Source organism: Mya arenaria, chromosome 5 (genome assembly GCF_026914265.1).
Source record: "Mya arenaria isolate MELC-2E11 chromosome 5, ASM2691426v1".
Taxonomy (NCBI): Eukaryota; Metazoa; Mollusca; class Bivalvia; order Myida; family Myidae; genus Mya; species Mya arenaria.
The window spans coordinates 79,667,980-79,692,174 of NC_069126.1; the positions used below are offsets into that span (position 1 = coordinate 79,667,980).

The window sequence follows — 24,195 nt, forward strand, 5'->3', positions numbered from 1 at the left end:
TGCATATTTGACCAACATTTGACTGAAGCTCAGACTAACCATCTTAAACCTTAACAATCCATAACCTGTTGACTCAACTGTGGTAGCCCCTTAAACAATGATAACGCTGGTGTGACCCCTTAATATATAAGTACATGTTGTGAATCCTTATATCATAAGAATATATGTTGTGACCCCTTAAATGATAATTAACTGGGACAATTAAAGATTGCAAGAAATAAATTCTTGTAACGGTTAGCTTACAACTTCAATATTGTTTTTGCAGTCAAAAATACCACTATTGATTCAGTAATGGTAAAAATATAGTTCCTTGGAGATAAGAGTATGCCATGGTAATATATACAATCTCTTAGGAACATGACGGAGTGTTAGCTGTTATGTTATCCAGCTTTCCATTACCATCTTGATCATCCAGACACTTTTTCTGTGACGCCCAAAAACAAAATTGACTATTCGTTGTGTCTTCTTGTGAAAATTTCCTTTTTCCTGACATGCGTATCACTTAGGCCTTCCCAGTTGTGCACACCGGTAGTATCTTCCTGATACGGCTCTTTTAAAATGCCTTCCCGAATAACATCGGTAGTTCCCTGATACCCTTCAGCCCTGAGTGCCTTCCCGACTGACAAGTCGGTTTTATCTCCCTGGCGCTTTTGATCAGTAGTTTCCTTATAACTATCACCACTGAATACCTTCTCGACTATCAAGCCGGTTTTATCTCCCTGGAGCTGTTGATCAGAAAGTCCCTGGCTGTTACTGCCAAGAATTCCGTCTGGACAATTAGCCTTCCTTTCTGCAACTGAATCTGACCTCCCTGTTCTCTCTTCAACATTAACTGCTGTTTTTATCTTCACATTTGCTTCTGTAGTTACCTTCACAGCAACTTCTCCATCCAACAACACTGAGAATTCACCCAAGAATTCATCAGCTTGAATGCTCTGCTGGCTTTCATCTAGATTGTCATAAGAACTTTTAAATTCGTGTCCTTAATTCTCTGGTACCATCTTTTCGCCTCTTATTGTAATTAATGACTTTTTCTGAGGTAAAAACCTCCATTATCACATGTACGTATCTTTACACTGCTCTGGGATGTCTTTCAAACCAACTTCGCATACATTTTTACTGTAAAAAATAGTGTCATCTTCATCCTCCTGTACTAAACCTTTAACTTCATCTTCCTCTCTGCCGCTTCTCTGACAAAGGTATTAGGCGTTTTGACCACCCTTTTTGCAAAGGTTACTCTTAAAATACTTAATACTGATGTAACACTAATCTCTTTCTTATTGAGACGTTCAGATGTTTCCTCTCCCTGGTTTTGTTAAACTACATCCACATCCTTGCTTAAACATTCGTCCACATGCTTTTCCTTCTTTTGCACTGAAGTGTTTATGCAAATGCCCTTCTTGAACACAGGAACCGGCCTGTTGACATCCCTTCGTCGTTGTATCTCCTTGCGTTTCAGACAGTCTCTTGGAATGGCCTAATTTCCAACAAAAATAACAATATATTGAACCAGGTACTTTATTCTTATTTGCAGCAGTCAATGCATATACACTTTGGGGTAGACTTTCAAGCACATTTATCTATTTTATTTCAACCACAGTATTGACTTGCACTTGCTCCGGTTCCTATGGCCTGTGTTGTATACTGAAAGTCCTTAATTAGATTCAAGGCATCTTTCTTGGTTTCAGGATGTCGTAAACATACATATTGTCTTGGTTCTGAGTCTCTACAACATTGACAGAACAGCCTGACAGCCTCACGCCATATTATCATGGGGTGATAAACACCTATATATGCTGACATAGCTTAAAAGGAGACTCGGTCTGCCCAATCATATAAACAAACATTCTCATTTTGGCAAGCTTGTTTCAACTTTGGTCTTGCATTTTTCTCAGATTCGAAAAAGCCAAAGCGTTTATCCATTTTTTCATCAAACGACGAAACGTTAATCTGTGACCAGATTGAACCATTGAAGAATAATAATCCAACGCTTAACCCTGCAAACTCCAAGCAAGATAATCATAGCTCTCATCATCTTACCAATTCAGTACCCGTCGGTACCTTTGAAATTTGACCTAAAACGATATCCATTTCATGGATATCCCATCATACCTCAAATTATGGGGCAACTTTCTGGGATCCCACTTGTATAATAACCGTAAGAGTGTTCACTCCCACTACAAGAACTTGACTGTGTTCGATGCCGCCATCTATGTTGTGACCTTGACAGGCTTCCAGTAGATAATCTGTAACTTCGATGTCGATTTGAACGTCTCTGCCTTGACCTTGAGCGCTTTGATTGTTTATGTGACCGAAGTGGGGATTTTCAAACACGAAGACTTTCAAAGATTTCCCTTAAAATTCCATAAGAAACTTGTGCTTCAAGGGGCATAATTTGATAGCAATCATATGATGCTGCTTTCAAAATAACAAGGGTCAGGGCCCAGCGGGTTCAGACCAGATTTTTTCTCAAAGATTTCCTTGATGAGTATATACGAAACTTAAAACACCTGGGGCAGGGCCAGTCTTGACCCCTTGGACATAATTTGAACAAGATTGGTAGAGGATCAGTAAATGATGCTACATACAAACATGAAGAGTCAGGGGCTAGTGGTTTCAGACAAGATGATTTTCAAAGAGTTCCCTATATCAGTCTAACATGTGCCCCGGGGCATAATTTGAGAAATATTGGTACAGGACCCCTATATGATGCTACATACCGAACATAAAGGGTCTGGGCCGAGCTGTTTTGGACAAAAATATTTTCCAAAAGTAAAACAGGTGACCCCCTGAGACAAATATTGATCCCAGGGGTTAAGTCTGAATAATCTTGATAAGAGGACCAATAGACAATGTTACCCACCAAATATCTAAGCTCTAGGTCGTATGGGTTTTGTCAAGGATTTTGTTTTTCTTCTAAGTTGCAACGGCAACCAGAGTTCTGTTTATTATTTCATTGAACATTTTGAAAGGGTACCACTCAAGGAACATCCCTGTGAAGTCTTATAATAATTGTTCAGGAAGTTAAGGAGATGTTGTTTTATGCAATTGTTGACACCTGACGCCGGACAAAGATCAATCACAATAGCTCACTAAGACCATTTCGTGCTCAAGTGATCTAAGACTGGTTAGAAATAAAAGTTTTCACTGTGAGTGATGAATGCCCCAGAGTGGTACTCAAGTAAGTCATTTAGCAACGAAATGTGTGGATGAAGAATGGAATCGAGCCAGACGTACGGACGGACGGACCTTAGAGGTAAGGATAGGGGTCGTCCACGCGAAACGTTATCTTGATATGTCGAACACATGTGTGAAGTTATTTTAAAATGAGTCCATAGTTGACCTCTTTATCAATGGGGTCCATCTTCTGTTCATGACAAACCTGCATACCAAGTTTGTGACTCTGGACCTAGGTGTATGCAAGTTATTGCTCGGAAACCGTGGGGACAGTTCGACTTCTATATTTTGCCCTTCAGGGACATAAATGAACACAAATCAAGATAAAGAAAACTTTTATTCAAGAATTATTCATACCAAAAGCATTTAATGCAAATATAGCCAACATAATTCATATACGAATTTTTAAAATACAAATTGCACTGCAAACAATAAAGCCAACTACACAAAAACATTTAAGCAATAACCAACACCTTGATATATAGATACTTTTTAAATATGCAAACTTTAATCTTTTATTCCTTAAATCAATTAAAGTATTATTCAAGATGGCTTCATGTTTTATGTCTCTGAGCACGTACTTCCCAAAGTAATAATCAAAGTTTGACAAACACATTACGCAATGACACAGATTCACGTATTTACTATGGCATAATGAAAACAAACATGGTAGCACTCAATGCAGTGCTACATTCATAACAAAAAGGCTGTAATGTTTTCATTTATGATAAACGTTTATTTTTAAAACTGAAACTATACACTTTTAAAAACGAAAGCTATTTTACAGAACAACATGGAATGGACATGTATTATATATTTGACAGAGACAGTAAAAAGATACATTCATAAATTACACATATTTCATGTTAGGATCAAACGAATAGCTAAATAAAGTCATGCTTTATCACGTCTTTTGATAAAGTGCTTATTACATGCAAAACAAGAACCAAAACGACCACCTACATAAATCATTGATAAAGTATTCAAACATTACTATTTTACAAGTAAAACCTAAAGATGCAGTAAACGTGCTGAATATAAACCTGGCATTGGACTAGATATTGAAGGTATGCAGATCGAATGAGCATTTTTTCATTGGCTCTTCTTATATTGTGGGGACCGTCCCCCCCCCCCAGCTAACATTCCTACAAGTTATTGAATGTCAATAGTGCACAATTTATGCCTCACAATGAATGCATACTTTACTAAAGAGTGTAAGTATATGAAATTACTTCATTGATGAAATAAACAGGGCAACTTATCCAAATACCTTTTCTTTCAGTGCGTTCAGTGTATCAACAAGCGTAACATTATAAACTAACAAACGTAACGTTAAAATTAAAAAAAAAACATCTCGTGCATAACAACATGACTATATTGTGTTTAGCATAAAACATGCATGTTTATATCAGATAAAACTGCACTATTAAGATGATACTACTGCACTAGTAAAATAAGGCGTTTCATTTCTGTCAATAATAACTATGCTGCACTGATACTGTTTATCAAACACTTCAATTATCACTAAATGTTGGATGAAACCTCCGAATCATACTAGCGTGGTATATATCATTTTGAATATCCTTTAATCATTATACTAACGTTTACTGCAAAGCAGTTGGTTTCAACCTTTTATTATGTATAAAAGTGTCTCATTGATTTACAGGCCAGACTTAAAACATATTTTCCGATTAAAGGGGTCAGCATTGGTTTTTTTTTTCATATAGTCAATACATTTGGTAAATATTTATGGCACTGAGATGCATAAGGTTGTAACAAGCTAATAATGATTCAATTGCCTTTAATTGTCATTTAGTACATCACATAACACATTATGCATTGCCTTATTATATCGTATTTCATACGATATAATCTCAGACTGATAAATTCTTATTGAATTTGAAGATTATTTTTGCTCACAAAATATTCTCTTTGAGTGATATACATACAGTATAATACTTCACATGTTGTATATCGTTTTATGTGAAGCACAACGGTTTATGACAAAGTTATTATGCCTTAAATAATTTTTGGTTGGTTTCCTTTCAAAGAGCTATAAAACAACACGTAAGACATTAAAATAATCAAAACATGTACAGCAAAAAATAAACTTTAACACCAATAACGAACTATCCACTTTAAACTTATAAATACATAATATATGTTACACAATTTGTTAAAGAGAATTATGGCACTCAATAAGCATATGTCTTCTGGACATATGCAGTACACAAATATTTCGACAATCAAATTAACCATTTTTGTACAATGTAAACTTTTATTTACTAAACATAAAAACAGTAACCATACACTTAATCTATTGCTGTACCATGTAAAATTTCATTTACGAAATAAACAAACAGAAATCATTCACTTAAACCATTGTTGTTCAAAGCGAAAATATTAACTATACTTTTTTCTTGAAATGTATCATTTCTCCTCAAATTCCTTCCTTATATAAGTATGTATCTATCTACAAAAACTTGTACACTTTTAACATTCTGAACAAAACAGCTACTTAGGCCACACCAAATTAATGTTTCGTTTCTCGGATTTCTGCCAAAAGAAATTGGAGCGAACGAGCAAAAAACAAAATAATTTGTTTTTCTGATTTTTTAATAAATTTGCCCTTAAACCCATTTGAATGCAATCTTGAACTGAACCTCTAATGGACATTGGGAACATGTCCGAATACATACTATTTATTCGTCTGTTTTTAGTACAAACGTTATATGAATAAACCCAATTTCTAATATAAATAAAACATATTTTAAGAATGACAATCAATCATTATAAAAAAATAACGCTGCTTCTAGGAAAAACTACTTATATAAATCTAACGGAATCTCTTTAAAATCTAAGGCATGTGCTTATCAAAATGAAAAGTACAAGGTTATGTTCAGTGAGATGTTTTTATAATCGCTGTAAAAGAAAAAGGAAATTAAGATAATAAACTAAGGTTAGGCTTACATAATTATTGGTCTATCCGGACCAGTGTAAGTATCGCTATTTGCGAGATATATTTGTTAAAGCTGTATTTTCAAGAATGTGGTCAAGAACGACTTTCATACATCAATTTGAAACAAAAATGAACCAAGTTCCTGTTGAGTGAAGCTTCTTTGTTCAGCATCGACGACATAAGATACAATTCTGGTCACTTGTATTATGATTTGAATCAAATAATACTTTTTTGAGTCATTGTTCATCATTCAAATTTCCATCCAAAATGAATCACTATAAACGCAATATTATAGCTACCAGTATCAGATACACATGTTTTATTGCATTATTATTGTTTCAATTTATTTTTTGTGCATTAGACGATGAACAATGACCTTTAGCATTGTCAAAAGACATTGACTGTAAAAAATAAGATTAAATTTTCAAAATTTGAGCCACGGTGTTTATACCTAAATTTGCAATTTCGATTGAAATTATTGAAATCAATGCTAAACCGATCAATTTACAGTATAAAACACCACGCATCGGTTACTTCCCTTCACAAAAACACTTAAAATAGCGTAGAAAGTTTTAATTAATTATTTTTCAGGCTTTAAAACATTTATTGCCACAAAAAGCTGCTTGGCGATTGAAATATAGGACCGGGCACGCACAATTTTTTTTTTTTTTTACATTTTCAAAAAATTAAGAGCGGTAGATCCACGGAACGAAATATCAATTTGGTGTTGCCTTATAGCAGCACATATATATTGATGTATGAAAACACATCATGAGTATCAACTTAAATACATTGCTGGAATTCTTAGTTAGATTCAAGTACAGCAAATATCAATGGTATTTATCATTATCATAAAAACATGGACACTTATTCACTGTATTATAACACACTTAAGGTAATTCCAGAAGAATCTGAAATATGAAACATGCCTTTTTACATAACTTGAGGACTACAGTGTACCACGTGTACCAAGTTCAAGTGTATGTAGTAAGTATGGCTTAAAAATGAATTAAAATCTGTATATGATTGCATCATTTATAAATAACATATAGGCATAAAATTAATATTTTAAACGTAGTAATACTTGAAAGTACAGCAAGAAATGAGCATACTGACCTCTACAATCTTGTTGACCGATGATGGTTCAATGATGAACAAAGCAAATTAGTAATAAATTAGTTCTCAATGTGGCACTTAAATGCCAACTTTTCTTTACTTAACCTTCATGTTTTATATGTCATTTTAAATTAATAAACTTGCAAAAGAATAATGGTTACAGATACTTCAAAGCCACAAGCAATATAAAGCACTTACGAAAAATGTAAACTCTTACCTATCCTAATACATGGGTGAAATAATATTCATTAGGCATTTACAGCATCAAAAACATTCTTCATATGGTCAAGGGTTGGACATCAAAAGTCACACAATTTACATTTTTTTCCATATAAATGCAACAAAGCCAAAGTTCCAAGATTTGACAATACCGGTAGGTCTGAGTTTTTATGGGAGATTGCATTGTATTTGACACATATTTGATCATCTAAATATGGAACAAGACTGCAAAATATGATATAAAACGTCAGTCAGTTTACGTTTAGTTGAGGCAATGTTTGTCCAGTGTTACTGCATTCCAAGCAACATAATGGAACAACTCAATTGAGCCCTAATTGATCAGCTCTTATTGATCAGCCCTTTATAAACAAAATGAAGTGAGGCTGTGCCTAATCTATGATTCAAGATACACCATAGCACTTGAAAAAGACAAATTCCTGTCAATCAGTGCAGCTCACACACAATCCTAACAATCAACTATTGTCAGAAAGGACACAGGCACTGGCTATGTCATTTCAATCAGCATTAGAAACGATTACTTTTGATACCCATTTGTATTAACATGGCGTTTTACAAACTGAAGGAGCATTACTGAAAATAACATATGTTAACAATGATATTTTCGTTAGGCTATGTGTCTCAACATACAAAAAACTAACTACATGTAACATTGAGAAAGTTGACTTCATGAATGCAAAGCATGGTACACCAGCATTCTTCATATTGTGTTTAATTGTAGTTTTCAAATCAGGCTACTTTGTGGGTTTTTTATGTCTTACCCCTATGCCTTAAACAGGAATAAATAAATTACAATGAATCATTTTGAATTTGGTTGCATAGTTATTGGCTACAAATTTTCAATTACATTATATAAAACATGAACAACTCAGACTTTAAAAAACATACATATTTTTAAGTTATATACAATGGATTTACATTAAGATAATGATCACCATTTGATTCACAAAATGATCTGGCACATATATCTTCAAGCTTTATGAATAAGTTTAGTAGTATCTTAAACACAATTTTAATTGCGGTCATTGATGTGCTGGAGAGATATATCAATTACTGATCCTATTATGCTCAGGCACAATGAATACAACAAATATGCATTGAATTGCACAATGACAATTGATATTTTGTTCCTTTTAAAATTGTTTTTCAATGTTGAAAATAAGACATGAAAACTAATGCGAACATATTCTTTAATTTGCAAGGTTTTAATGTTTACCTACATTTTTTATGCCAGCCATACCTAATGGACAAAATTGAAGGCAGAAGATGTTGTTATATATTTATCTCAATAAAATATTTTTCCCTTATTCAATTCATTTTAAGATTCTTCAGTAAATATGTATAAAAACTGTTAATTTTTAGAACTGGATGGGCCACTTATTTGATTACCTATTATGAATCATGTATATTTTTGTAGTATAATATCTGTTAAAAGTTGTGTATCGGATGATCACAGCATGCAGATTTTCAAACCTATTTTTTCAAATAAGTGAGAACCATCATGATCTCCACTAGCTAGTCTTGTTCTTCTCTCTCTTCCTTGTTCTTTTTCTTCCTTTTTTTCTTTGTCCTTACCTCTGTATCTTCATTCCTATCCGACAGAGGTGGCCGTCTCTTAGTGTGCATGTAATAACTACTTTCCCCAACATTTACATGTGGATGTATATCAGTCCTTGACACCGTAGACTCAGACCTACAAAACAAAACACATCACAACATTCACTCCACATCAAAGTCCATCAGTGTAGTCCATTGTACTTTTAATGTACTGATTCACAACAACCCTCTCCCCCTAAAAAATGTAGAAAGAAAGAGAAAAGAGGTACACATGTTGCAAGACACAGTGAGCTCACTGGCTATACTTATATTTAATGACTGAAAACAACAACAGACAAGGCCATTCAATCCATGTGCACTATGTATATTAATTATAATGAATGTGTTATCAATACATCATGCAATGTGTTAAAATGGCACTGAACATATCTTGTATGTGTCCATTTTAAACAGACATCATCTTCCATGAAACATAAAAATGCTTGTATTTTTTAATACATACTGTGAAATCATTAATGTTCGTGGGGCATTAATGTTCGTGGTTTTCGTGGTTTAGGTGACCCACGAATTCAAGATCACACGAAATATAAACCCTTTATTCATTTTTTCAATTGCCATGTTATGTACATAGTCTAGTTTCTTCGTTACAGAGGCCGTAGTTAATACAGCGTAAATATCCGTCTCAGACTCACTGTATATCTTACTATCATTGTTTCGTTAATATATTATATCAGCCTTTGACAAATAATAAACCAGGTAATTTTAATGTGTTTTATGAACCAAATGATTGAAGCACGTGCCTAAACATGATTTACATGATGTGAGTGATGAGTGTCAGTTCTCTATTTTTTTCTTGAATGAAATAATTAATCGATTACATTGTAGGTTACTGAGCACCCAACGTGAAAATGTACAAAATAACGCATTCAATATACTTATTCAACAACAAGAGGCCCATAAGGGCCTATGCTCTACTGGCATGGCACTTGTGGTCATTTTTAATCCAGAGCATGTATGTATGGGTAAAAGGCAACAGACATATAGTTCACGTTTTGTGTTTGGGTTACCCGAAAACGTTGCACGTTCAACATCTGTGCCCAGAAAGTATTGTAAGCAGATTAGTTGCATGAACTATTTTAATATGTGCCAAGTAAAGGTATTCTGACAAAAAAAAACTTTCAAAACTGTACTCATGGTAAAAATTCACATTTCACATTTTGCAAAATTCCTGATAAAAAATGGCATTAAATGGCTTCGCCTATCTGTATTTATGATCAGGGTATATCTTCTTTTATGACTATAATTTCCGATTAAATCGATAATTGACATGGGTGTATGCACTAATTTGCATGTCGTACCACTTTAGCGAGTGTCATAAACCGAGTGGCCTAGGAGATGAAAATTACGGGCCAGCGTGTGGAGAAAATGCAGACGATTTAGAAGGATGGCAGTTTCGATTATTTTATTTTCAAAAAAAGAAAAACCACAAATTAAAGTACCTACGAAATTGTATTTTTTTCTGCAAACCATGAAATGCCAACGAATATAAATGATTTCACAGTACTATATTGTTGTATATGGTCATCTGTGTTTGTGGAACCAAAAGTAGTGTTTTATTGATTGTTTGTTTGGTTATGATCCGTTTTTCTTTAATAAAGATTCCAGTATTTTTGGCTGCTATGCTTTCCTATAAGTTTTAATAGTATTGATAACATTATAATCAATACAAGATTTGAATTAAAAGAGGCATAGCTAGAGGTATTGGCCTGGCTTTACATGTGCATAGCATGACAACATGTTTAAACAAGAGCTGTCACAGAGACAGCGCGCTCGACTATTCCACCGCTTTTCAATGAAAGGATTGAAAAGTTTTGGCGAAACATGCATGGATCACTGTTAGATTAGATTTCAATGCAATACATGATGTGCTGAGATATTAAAATAAATGTGGTTACATGGAAAATTTTAACCAGAATTTTTAAGTCTAATAATAAAGGGCCATCATTTGCAAAATACAGTTATCTAACTTGGTTATTCAATTACGTTGGGTGGTTGAATACCATTGTATAAAGTCTCAACGCAATACATCAAGTAGTTGCTGATATATTATTCTATGTGTGCTAACATACAAAACCTTAACCAAAATTTCTAAGTCTCATAATAAAGGGGCAAAATTATATAATATGAAAGATAGAGTTATGATAATTGATTAAAGAAGATAGGTTAAATGGTTTGGAGCCTGTGTGTAAAGTTTCAATGCAATACCTGATGTCTTTGCTGAGGTATTGACTTAAAATTGGTTACATGCAAAACCTTAACAAGAATTTCTATGTCAAAAAAGGGGCCATAATTTGAATTTAATGCAAACTAGAGTTATCTTACTTGGTTAATTAAGTAGGTTAGATGGTTGAGTACCATTGTATCAAGTCTCAATGCAATACCTCAAGTAGTTGCTGAGATATTAACCTATGTGTGCTTACACGCAAAACCTTAATCAGAATTTCAAAGCAAATAATAAAGGCCTATTATTTGCATTGAATGCAAACTAGAGTTATCTTTCTTGATAATTAAGTAGGTTGGATGGTTGAGTACAATTGAATAAAGTCAAAATGTAATACCTCCAGTAGTTGCTGAGATATTAACCTATGTGTGCTTTCATGCAAAACCTTAACCAGAATTTCTAAGTCGAATAATAAATAATAAAGGCCTATTATTTGCATTAAATGCAAACTGGAGTTTTCTAACTTGGTTAATGAAGTAGGTTTGATGGTTGAGTATCATTGTATAAAGTCTCAATGCAATACCTCAAGTAGTTGCTGAGATATTAACCTGTGTGCTTTCGTGCAAAACCTTAACCAAGGTGTGAGGCCAATGCCGACGCCGCTGCCTACGCCGAAGCTTGGGTGAGTAGTATAGCTCTCCATATTCTTCGAATAGTCGAGCTAAAAATGGAAACCACAGGTACAAGCATAGAAGTCAAAAATTCAAGGGAAAGAAAAAGGCTTAGCAGACACATCATGCGAGACAAACAATGAACAAAACAAGAAGAAAGACTACACATATATCAAAATGTCTCAATTAAAGTGAAGGTTTTTTTTTTGGCCAGTAGGCTCAAGTTTTTGCATGACAAAGACACAGATGACGACAATGGCACCATGGCTTTCACAGTTCCTACACTGTGTATTCTATATTACTTCAAGCGCAAAACATACTTGATAGCGCCACCACTAGGGCAACAGCGCCACCACTTTTATAAATATGTGCATTTTTCCTTTATAAGAAGTGCTTATTAGTTTTGTTGTGTTTCTGCATAGGTACTATACATATAAGTTATGTTTGCATGCGTGAGAATGTTCTTACGGGGTGTGTAAGCACAAAATGTACTTGCTTAGATGCAATCAGATCTCAACATACCGTATTTTCTCGACTATACGGCGATTCGCTTATAAGACGGCCCCCTAACTTTGCCCATGAAATCTGGTGCTTTTTGTTTCGACTCGCTTATAAGACGGGGTCAATTTTTAGGCAAATCTAAAATTCTTCCTAATGTGTAAAAATGTTCAAGCTCAACGGACAATTATCGACTTTCGCGGTAACTGTTTTTGTTTTACTCAAAGAAAATGGTGGTCAACTGTGAGCTCTCTATTTGGAGGTAGGTTAAAAATGAGTACATAAGTTTGCAGGACAGGTCGTTACTTATCGGAATTGTCATAATTAATCAATAACAACATATGTTTGTTTTAGTTTTTTTATTGAAGACACCAATGAAGTTCTTCGGTAAAATAAATGGCTTCAATAACATAACTGCGAAAAGCCGAGGCATAAATAGGTGTTTGTTTAGCAATAATGCTTTAGGCAATATTGTCCCTTGATTGGCGACGAACATAAAGGATTCATATTCGCATTGTCATTTGTTTGCTTAATCAAATTGACAGCTAGGTACCTACATCATATTAAGATTCCAATTTATTGATTTGATATATCTGTCAAACTAATTATACTGACACGCGCCATGAGAAAAAATGCAGATATAACGGTACACTGTGTGACGTCAGAGCACGCGCGGTGAAGAGATTTCGTGTTGTTGTTTACTTAATTGCCCCATACATGTATCAGCAGACGATATACTGGATAGACGAATACCCTATGTAAAATTTTACTGATTTTGACTTGAATCTTTTTTTAATATTTTATCGACTCGCTTATAAGACGGGTCCCCTACTTTGGGGGTAAAAATCGGGACCCAATTTCCCCGTCTTATAGTCGAGAAAATACGGTATGCACAAGTTCGATTCGGGAGGAAGCTCCTGGCACCACAGTTTGCACAATATTGAAACGAAATAGTAACCAGCCTACAGTAAAAGTGTTCTTACACGGTACCACATTCTCCGATTTTCGAAATATGTCCGTTAAATAAAATTATCAAATAAAATATAAATCATACTCACGTTTGTTCATGTAAACATAGGGCACAGCTCCACCACAGAAGTGTCGACAGCTCTTTTTCTTTACACCACCGTAAAGTGGTGGAGCTGGCGTTTAGAGGCCGTGTTTTTTTAATATATTATACCAATGACCTTTGATTGTACCTTGTGATCAGAGATACTCAATATTCTAACATTTACCTATTGCTATCCATTGCTTCTTCAGGTTTTTCATATTTTGGTTGGTTCGTAGCATGGACATGGGCTTCGTACATCGAAATTGAGATGCCTGGAGAAGCAGGACGGGCTCTTTCGTTAGTCCTCGCAGCCTTCTTACCTAGATATATACAATGTCAAATTATCAAAATAGGTGCACAGCGATTGTGTTGTATTACTTATTACTAATTTAAAATATTTAATGACACCCATGGAAGTTTACCAGCTAAAGTTCTGGGAAGGGGATTCTGAATTAAATTTTCTTTAAAAATGTGGTCGAAAATGCTCGACTAAGCCACTTTGTATTAAAAATGAATACAATAATAATAACATATATGTTCCTGTCAAAAGCAATAAAAAAATCAACTTAAAAAGTAAACAAGAAAAGCAGTAATGTGACGAAACCAGGTTTTCATTGATTGACAGAAATTCAGGCTTTGTTGTGACATTCAGTTTCAATGTGTTTTTTTCTTTTTTTAATAACAGTGACATTGACCTATGCACCTTGAAATCATTCACATGGAAGTCCTCAATAAACTCTTCCTACATATGAAATTTGGTCACAATATGTCGACCATAACTAAAGTGATTTAAGTATAGAATGGTAATCTATTTTTAGTAACAGTAACCTTGACCCCAGGGGCAATTGCAATCCCATGAAAGGTCTCCATAAATTATTTCTTAATACCAAATTTGGTCACAATATGTCAACCATAACATAAGTTATTCAGGTCTAACAATTTTCTTTTTTTTACAACAGTGACCTTGACCTTGATCATGACTCTCAGGGCCCCAAACAATATCACAAGAAAGGTCCCTATTAACCCTTCATTTATACCGAGTTTGGTTGCAATATGCCAAACGCTACTCGTTTATTCAATGCCAACCATTTTACTATTTATAGTTACAGTTTCAACTACTTTTTCCTTTTATTAATAACAGTGAACTTGACCCTATGTGCCCAGAAAACAATCACATGGAAGACATCCATAAACTCTTTCTACATATGAAATATGGTCACATATGTCAAACCTAACTAAAGTTATTTAAGACCCGTTGGGTAACAGTGTTCTGCAAACGCAATCCCATGGAAGGTCTCCATAAACTCTTTCTTTATATATGTTTGGTTACTTTATGTCAAACCTAACTAAAATTATTCAATATCAAAGGTCAGTTTGATGCCGCCCTCCCACTGGTCCGTCCGAACAACGATGTAAGCCATTTTTATTACCAATTTTACTGTTGTAAAAACCTAGTTAAAAATATTAACATGTGCAAGTCAAAAGAAATAAAAAAAAATTTTAGGCAGCAAGAGAGTCTAAAACATAATTTAAGGGTACTCGTTTATGTTTTAGAGGGCCAGAGATTAGAACAATCAATTGTGTGTGAAATGTGAGAAAAATGCTTGCTTGAATGATTTTGCCTATTTTGCTGAGTAGCATTAGTAATGCTTTTGGAAATTATATGATTTTAGACTTGATTTTTTCTGTTTAAATTAGTATCTACACCCGTACGAAATGATCAGGCAAAAGAGAAGCGTCAACCAACTGGTTTTTGCCTCGACGTGTTTAAAACCAACTGGACAAGAGCAGGACACGTCAAATTCTTGCCAAACCAGGCGTCATTTTTCTCAGTAAATGAGGCGTCAATTTCAAACCAAGCGTCAAAAGGAACTTAGAAAAAATTAAAGCCTCCAAGAAACTAACAACTATGGAATTATCTTTAATGGTACATTTAAAGTACAAATTTGATACAATTTTTTTGTCTTTTTTTATAATTTTCCACGGGAATACAGAAAGAAATTGACACTCATGGTGACTAAAGTCTAATAATTGTTTCCCTATGTGATAAAATTACAATTATATACAGGGAATAAAAAATGAAACTGGAAAATCATTGAAAAAATACTGTTCTCTACTGTATATTGAGTGTTGTTCTTTTATAGGTTTAGTAAAATAACTCAAATCTCAACAAATAATTGATTTCCTGATGTAAACATCTGTAAATGAGTCCGTTTAAGGTATCAGACGTACAGTAATGTGAGATATTTATATCAACAATTTCTAGTTATTTGCTTTGAATTGAAACAGGAACTATGTCAATAATTTTTCCAGAACATTGTCAAGACAATTAAACGTATTTCATAAATCTAAAAATCAACAAGGTCATATCATTAACACAATTTTACTTCATTTCAAGAAAACAAAGCCAGGACTGTTATGATGCCATTTAGAAAAAAAAATGTTCAACCAATTCAACCTACATTTTCAGCCAATGTAACAACTCTTTGGCGTGTTTTAAGTACATTAAATTACAAAGAATTTAAACATTTCATTTTATTTTATGAAGCTAAACCTTCCCAGAATCAATGTAAGCGTTACCATATTTAGAAATGTACTTTTTCTCTCTTTCTTTCTGCCCTTTCAAAAGTTGTGCAAATATTTTTCTGGGTGGTATTTGTTTTTATTTCGCATTAAAAAAATAAAATATACAGTATTATAAACAATAAACTGGAAAATTAATAGCAACTGCTGAGTTGTTATTTCAAATACACGATAATCGATTGTCAAACTTTATTATCCCTTTCACGGATGATCACAAATTTTGTAGAACTGCAGTTTAAATATATTATAAGATGCATAAATGCAGCATTATTAAGGACAGTAAGATATGTTAGCAGATATTTATAGGTTATTTAACATGGATCTGTACAATACAGATATATATTTGTACGAAAATGTTTGATAATAATAATAATAATAATAATAATAATTATAATAATAATAATAATAATAATAATAATTGTATTGATGTTAAATAAAAATAAAAATAATATGCTGGAAATATAGGCTAAAAACTAGGATATATTCTAAATATTACTTCAATAATCTTTACTACAGTCCGTAGATAAGCGCTTATTCATATTCTTATATATGAAAAATTCAACCAAATATATTCTTCCAATTGTCTACAGGTGTGTTATGGATATGGTTTAAAATTACCAGGCTAAAGTCATGCTGCCAGCAAAATATTATATTTTTTTTATTTTTATTTAACATAACACAATTAATTTCATGTCTTAACTTAATTGTTACCGTGAACTATTTTTTAAATATTTAGACAAAGTTTTTTTTTATTAATTCCATAATTTTATACCGCCCTTAATTGGACTTAATTGATACATCAAATCGCAGACTTTCATTTTTATTGTACGATTCAAGGGTCCAATGATAAACCAATGATAAAGACCAAACCCGTGCCAAAAAAAAGCTCAGCTTTCTAAAAAGCGCAGCTTTAGCTTAGCTAAAGCTATGCTTTTCAAAAAGCTGCGTTTTTTAGCTAAGCTATTTTGAAAAAGCTTAGCAAAAGCTGTGTTTTTATAGAAAGGTTAGCAAAAGCTGTGCTTTTTAATAATAGCTTAGCTAAAGCTATGTTTTTTTCTCTAAAAAGCTGCGCTTTTTCTTCAAATATGTGTCCCATCTCGTCAGGTCCTGATTATTCTCCAAAGACCAATTAGCGTGTAAAAATGTTACAAATGAAAATTGGGATCGACAAATGCTCTAACTTTAGAGTAATATAAATCCTCTTCAATAACCATGATCAATTCTCGTTTGTTTACTAATAAAATGTTGTCAAAATCTAATATCAACGCCTTTATAGATTAAAATATTTGGAATAATGAAGGCATAGAGTAAAAAATTATTTAACATTATTCTGTACAAAACAGGATATGTCTGCACTTGTACACTAAGCTGGATTTAAGACCATATTAGACTTGCCTTATTGCTGGGCTCGTCCAATATGGGTTTCCCAGTTGTGTACTCATCTAAATATATCTTTGTATACTGTACAGAACAATGTTAAATAACTCTTTATTAGTTAATATTGAATTTTTATGATTAAGCCTTTTTATGATTTAAAAAACATAATCATGTTATCAATATTGAAAACATTTAACATATCATAGAGTTGAAAACTAAATCAGAAACGTTTCACTGTTTTCTATTTATAGATTCTCTTGAAATCGGCAAACCGTGGCGATTGCCTACAGCTAATGAAAGAGCTTAACAAACACAATTAAAATAAGGAATCATGAAAGACAACCGACTTGAGACAAGATTCCAGCTTTTCAAATTACTGTATGATGATTAAAATGGCACGTTTAGCACATATTTTATACTTACATCTTCAATCCGTTAAAATTTGAAAGTAGCGGTAACGAAAATTTGCGCAATATCTGCATTCATTATATAAGAATATATACAGAAATACATTCAAATTACAAAAACTTTTGGACTTAGTCATCATGGTCCTTCATGGAATTTCACACTCATAATATTATTGATGCTTTCCACTGTCAACCTTAAGCATTTTTTTTTAAATTCCATGGGATATGGATCCCCCGGCTGTGGACCAGGGGATGGTTTGAAATTCCGGGGGATTTTTCCCCCGCCGGGGGTTATGGCATGTATGTAACAGGGGGCACAACTTCAATTGTTTAAGACAAGTACAATAACAAAAAACATAAGGGCCATATGGCCCTGAATCGCTAACCTTGGACGTGAAGAAAAACACTGCATGCACATAACTATGATATATTACGTTTCAAAGTTGCTTTATTTTATATTAACTTGTTATTAAACATGTTAAACCTTAAGTCAACATATTTTTTTAACCTTTTATAGGATTTAAAAGTAAAACTGACTCCTGATTAAGAATATTGTACTTGGAATCCAACAACAATCTTTGTTTTGTTACTATTACTTTAAAAGTAAACAATAACAGTGAAAAAAGTAAAGTTATCTTTGTTAAAAGTCTTGATTCAAAGCAAAATTTTGTACACTCAACACCTATTTTCTTCCCTGATGTAATTCTACTCCTTTATACCTAAAGGCACAATGAGTTTCATTTAGTCACACTTTGTTCACATCTAACCAAAAGATAATGGCGTTAAAAACTGTCAACCCATTTAATCATTAGAATCATTAGCTAAGTGCTTGCAACAGAATTACATAAAAAAGTGTATATGTTCTTAAAAACGAATCTAGGATTAGCAGCATTTTTCAATGACTTCCACATTCCGAGGCTCTATGAGATGTTTGGTCCAGATTCCTTTTATTTGTACCTGGACAAATATAATCAATTATTTGACTTCAAAAAATGTTTTAATCCCCAAGAATTTAAGTTGGGCTCACAAAATGTGCTGCAATCTTATGCATATAACACCAAAAACTATGCAATAACACTATTTTAACTAGATATAGAAAAAACAAACACACATTTAAATGAGATCTGCCTTGAATGCAATGATATGAATCACTCAAAAGTCCCATTATGGGTAGAAACCACTAATTGGGTCCATTATAAGGGGCATTGAAGCTGCTCTTGGTAGACAATGAGCCCTGGAACTCTTGACTGTATGTAAACAATTATACCATTAAGACTCACCTTTCATAAAGACAATAACTCCAATGATATCAACTATCACTTCGATCCCCAGGACGACATAACCAATTATGATGTATACAGGCCAACAATTGCAAACGCAGTCACATTCTGAAAACACATATTAAATTGTGAATATTTAAAATATAACTTTTAAATATTACAAAAGGCAAATTCTGTTTAATTGTTTTCTTTCATGACATCTATTTCTATAATATTTATATACATTCTTCAATGACATGTTTAAAAGTGAACATTAATTTCCTCCAGAATAGAGCAATACATTTTATTCGATTTGTTTTTAATTTTCTTAAACAGAAGAAAAGGAAACTCTAAAGCAATGATTTATTTGCAAAAGTAAACCATACCTGCTTCACAACAGTCTCTTTTGCAAACTAGTAAAAGAAGAAAATATCTTGCAGATAATAATTAAATTTCTATATTTTTTCCTAATAATTTTATAACAATTGGGCTAAATGCAAAACTGCAATATGGTTAAACCTTCACATAGTGCTTTGTTAAATAATTTTGTTATTTATATGTTGCTATTTATTCAATGTTATTATATGCAACATGGGCAACAAAGCTCAAATTTAATTTGAGTTAGAGTTATGGCCACATACTTACATAAATATGGCTCAGTTGTATATAGAAAGGTTTGATTAAAATAAATCGAGTCCTAGATAATATAGTTATGTAATAGGCATTCATTACTTTAGAGACTTATTTTACAAAATTTAAAAAAGATAGCTCACATACCTAGGTCGATAGGATCACTGCAATAATGATGTACAGATGACTGACAACTACCCAAACAATCATGCAATGGTGGGCATGCTTCCACAAGTTTTTTATTAGCCAATTCTTTGCATTTGAACCTGGAAAAAGGCATATTCAAGTCAACACTATACACTTATATGTTTTAAAATGGCTATGGTGTGGGCTTTAAGTCTATCCGGGTTTGTGCTCAAACCGAATTGGGCTGAATATTTCAAGACAAGGGGAGTTTGAAATGGCGAGTCATCTGAGGAATCAGCCCATCATCAGGCCATGACCATCAGCATAAGCATTTGAGGTGTCAGCCTTTCTGTATTACCCAATTACATTCGGAGTATTATGCCCTAGGATAAGCATAATGCCAAACTTAGGATGAGTCAACCTCATAAAAATGTGCTGTTTTTTAAATTTAATTTATCATCTCAGAATTTACCTTCAGCAGTATAACCATTCTGACCTCCTCAGCCATTTTAAACGAAAACAACCTCGGACGTATGGTATACAACCTTGTATGGATGGTTTACAATGTCAGAAATTGGTACACTTTAACTATGCTGCAAGTAGATCAAGTTGTAATTTAAATTTTTCAGTTAAACTTATTGAAAAAACTCTTGGGGATCTAAATTATGTTTGCAATAATAAACTTTTCCGGCAATAAATTTAAACTTAGATCTACAAAATTAATACAAGCTAAAGCACTACATTTTATTAATGATATAATTCAAAATTTTACGAACTACTTCTACTGATGTTACGGCATACATCCGAGGTTGTTTTCTATGAAAATGGCCGAGGATTTCCGAATGCAGATCAACAAACACTGAACTTTTGACAAACTAATGCGCGCACGGGCATCATCAACCCCATCGCTGTTAGATCGGGGTGGTCATCAACCCAATTTACATTAACATTTACATATAAATTACGGCCTGCGTTCTGCATAGTAACTAGCTTGCTAAATTTAGTGCAGTAAGGAGTATTCATAATGTGGTATTTAGTTAACCATTTCCCTCATGTCAAATCAGCCATATAAGGCCTGCCACTGCATGGCTTATCAGTACATTGATAACCAGTAGCCAATAGATAACAAGCATTTTCAGTGAAAAGATATCCCCCGCCAACGATGGCTTGTTTGTGCTTGATGGCTTGTTTGTGCTTGAAGGTTCATATAACATTCAAGTTTCATTAAATTCTAGCAGCTAGTTACTGAGAAACGGCTGCGAACAATGATTTTTTAATAAATCAAGGGCAATAACTCTAAGGAAAATTGACCAATCCAAAAGAAAAATAGACAGGCATCATCACAGTATGTTGTTCCTTATTTATTCCAAGTGTCATGAAATTCTACCAGCTAGTTGCATAGAAAAGGCTGCAAACATGGATCTTTTAATAAATCAAGGACAAATAACTCATATAGAAATTACACAATCCAAAATATAAAAAACAGGCATCATCGCAGTATGTTGGTTCATATTTATTTCAAGTTTCAAGAATTTCTACCAACTAGTTACTGAGAAATGGCTGTAAATGAGAGTTTTTCAAAAAATCAAGGGCAATAACTCCAAGTACAATTGACCAATCCAAAAAAAAATATGAACAGGCATCATCCCAGTATAGGATTTCATATCTATTTTAAGTTTCATGAAATTCTGCCAGCTAGTGACTGAGAAATGGCTGTGAATGTGCATTTTTCAAAAAATCAAGGGCAATAACTCCAAGGACAATTGACCAATCAAATTTTTTTTGGACGGGCATCATTCCAGTATAGTGGTTCATATTTATTTTAAGTTTTATGAAATTCTACCGGCTAGTTACTGAGAAAACGCAGGTGACGGACGGATGGAAGGACGGACGGACAGACGGACAACGCCATTTCAATACCCCCCTCCCTATTTCATAGGCGGGGGATAATAAGCCCCTATAAGTACCCCTACTGCATAGGAGATTATTGGAGAATATTGAAAAATTGCCCCCTATGCATTTCTAACTTATTTTTCTAGTATTTCTTTTGGTTTAATCAATTATAGTTCAATATAAAGTTTGTAGGTAAATGAATTTCCAATCCAGTGGTATAATTTTTATTCTGTTGTCTAAATTATTTGGTTGAATATTTATAGAGAAACACAACTCCTGTGAAAAATTGAAGATGTTTCAATTGATTTCATATTATGCATTACAACTTAAATATTTTGTAGTATTTCTTTTGATAAAAACAATGTTATAAATTCAACTAATGAATATAGTATTGGTAGTGCATTAAATTTCGAATCTAGTGATCATAGTTTAATCTAAAAAGGTTTTGACAATAAACAAATATTCAAATCACAAAAATCATGCATTGTTAAAAAATAAACACAATTTAATTGGGCAAACAACAAATGTTATTTCAGATTCATCATTGTTCTCATAAATAAAATTTGCATGTCCGTTGTTTTGAAATGAATTGAATAAAATAATTGTAAATATCAAAATAAAAGACTGGGTCTGCTACTGGCACAGTTTTAAAAACTTTGGGAACGTACTAGATATTGCCCTCAACAAGCCGAATAACTCAAATTTTTAATTGTCAGAATCGCTAAATTAAATTTAGTGATTCCGAAATAATATTATAACTAAAATCTGTCAACACAAGACAATAAATCAAGGTCTGAAATGCATGGACATTTACGACAACATTCTTGTGTATTTATCGAGATCGAGAGAACACGTGTTTTAACAGCTGTCAAACTGGGTCATATCACATATAATTTTATTATTATCCGTGTTTTCACAACAAAATACTAACTTTGATAAACAGACGTAAGGGGACATTTTTATTACCGGAAAATCCCCAAACACCGGTAACAGAAGTGACAAATGACAATTGTGTTTATTCAAGCCAGACTCTTGTTTACTACATATTAAATCAGCCATTTTGACACATTTCTAAACCATGACAGGTGACGTCATTAGCGCGTAATCAATAGGATATATTTATATAATATTATTATTGGTAGTTTTAAATAGCTAGTGACGTGTTTGGGGATTTTCCATTAAAAAACGAGACAAGCACGCGTCAAACATGCGCTGTGAACTTTTAAGGCGTGTTTGACCTCTGTCTCTTTTAGTCGTGATTTTCCGAAAATGTTGAATAGTAACATCATCATTTTTCATTATTTATATAATTATCGATGTTTATATTACACAAAAATGCATTTGTTGCGAAAAAATAAGCAACAGATATGTTAATAAATGACCGTAAATAAGCAATACACATTTTGGAACAATCATGCGGGAATCGATAGAGGGACATTTTGGAACAATCATGCGGTAATCGATAAAGGGACAATTTGGAACAATCATGCGGGAATAGATAAAGGGACAATTTGGCACAATCATGCGGGAAAGGGTTAATTAATTAATATAGTGTGAATAAACTGCTTTCTTGCTTAATAACGCAAATAAATTGATAGAAAACGCAATTTCTCTATTTGTTTGGGTCAAGATTTGATAATTAATAACATTTTGTTTAAAACTTTGGACTGTCATGTTGAACTAGACCAATTTGCAAGGAACAGACTCTGGGACCAAATGGCTCTAGAACACCCATCTGACACATGGAATTTGCCGGACAAAACCTATATTTGAATTTTACCTACATATGATAAAGACATTCATTCTGATGTTAACATGAATATAAAACCTTGTATTGTGGTCACATAATATTCGAACTTGACCATTTTTGACCCGGCATGACCCAAACTTGATTTATCTTTTAAACAGATGTACCCAGAATGACTTATTTTATTTAACTTGATAAAGATCAGATAAATTTGAACCTTCAGCTATCTTAAAATAAGTCGAATTTAAGTTAATACGGTCAACTTTATGCTAATCTTTTCTTTTAAAATCATTTTGATAATTCCTATGATGAATGGCCAAAAAGGTAAAAAAAAATACCCTTTAGTTTCTCAGGCACTTTTTTTGTAAAAATAAGGAGGAAGCACTCATTTTTTTTTATTTGCCCATTTCTTTTTTATGCTTTTTTGAATTTAACACAATAATAGAAACAGTGAATTTACACAATTTTTGGTACAGATGACTTATTTTCAGTATAAATATAGTGTCTAAAATGCATTTAAAATTTGATTTTGGTCTATATAATACAGCCTACATAAATGTTTAGTTTAACCTCAACTATCATTATTTTAAACTATAATGTTTTTACTACTTTTGACCAATAATGTTAAACCTATGTTAATATACACAACATTTTGTTTAATCATTAATGATGTACGTTGACATATT

General features: G+C 33.1%; 1 long non-coding RNA gene across 1 annotated transcript; it reads right to left on the reverse strand.

Moving 5' to 3' along the window:
• Positions 1-3,676: 3,676 nt before the first annotated feature.
• Positions 3,677-20,011, reverse strand: LOC128233982 (uncharacterized). The gene is made up of 5 exons (XR_008260837.1): positions 19,891-20,011; positions 19,500-19,526; positions 19,135-19,242; positions 13,672-13,807; positions 3,677-9,182 (listed from the first exon to the last, which is right to left on the reverse strand). It is a non-coding gene; the product is annotated as an uncharacterized LOC128233982 (long non-coding RNA).
• Positions 20,012-24,195: the final 4,184 nt, after the last annotated feature.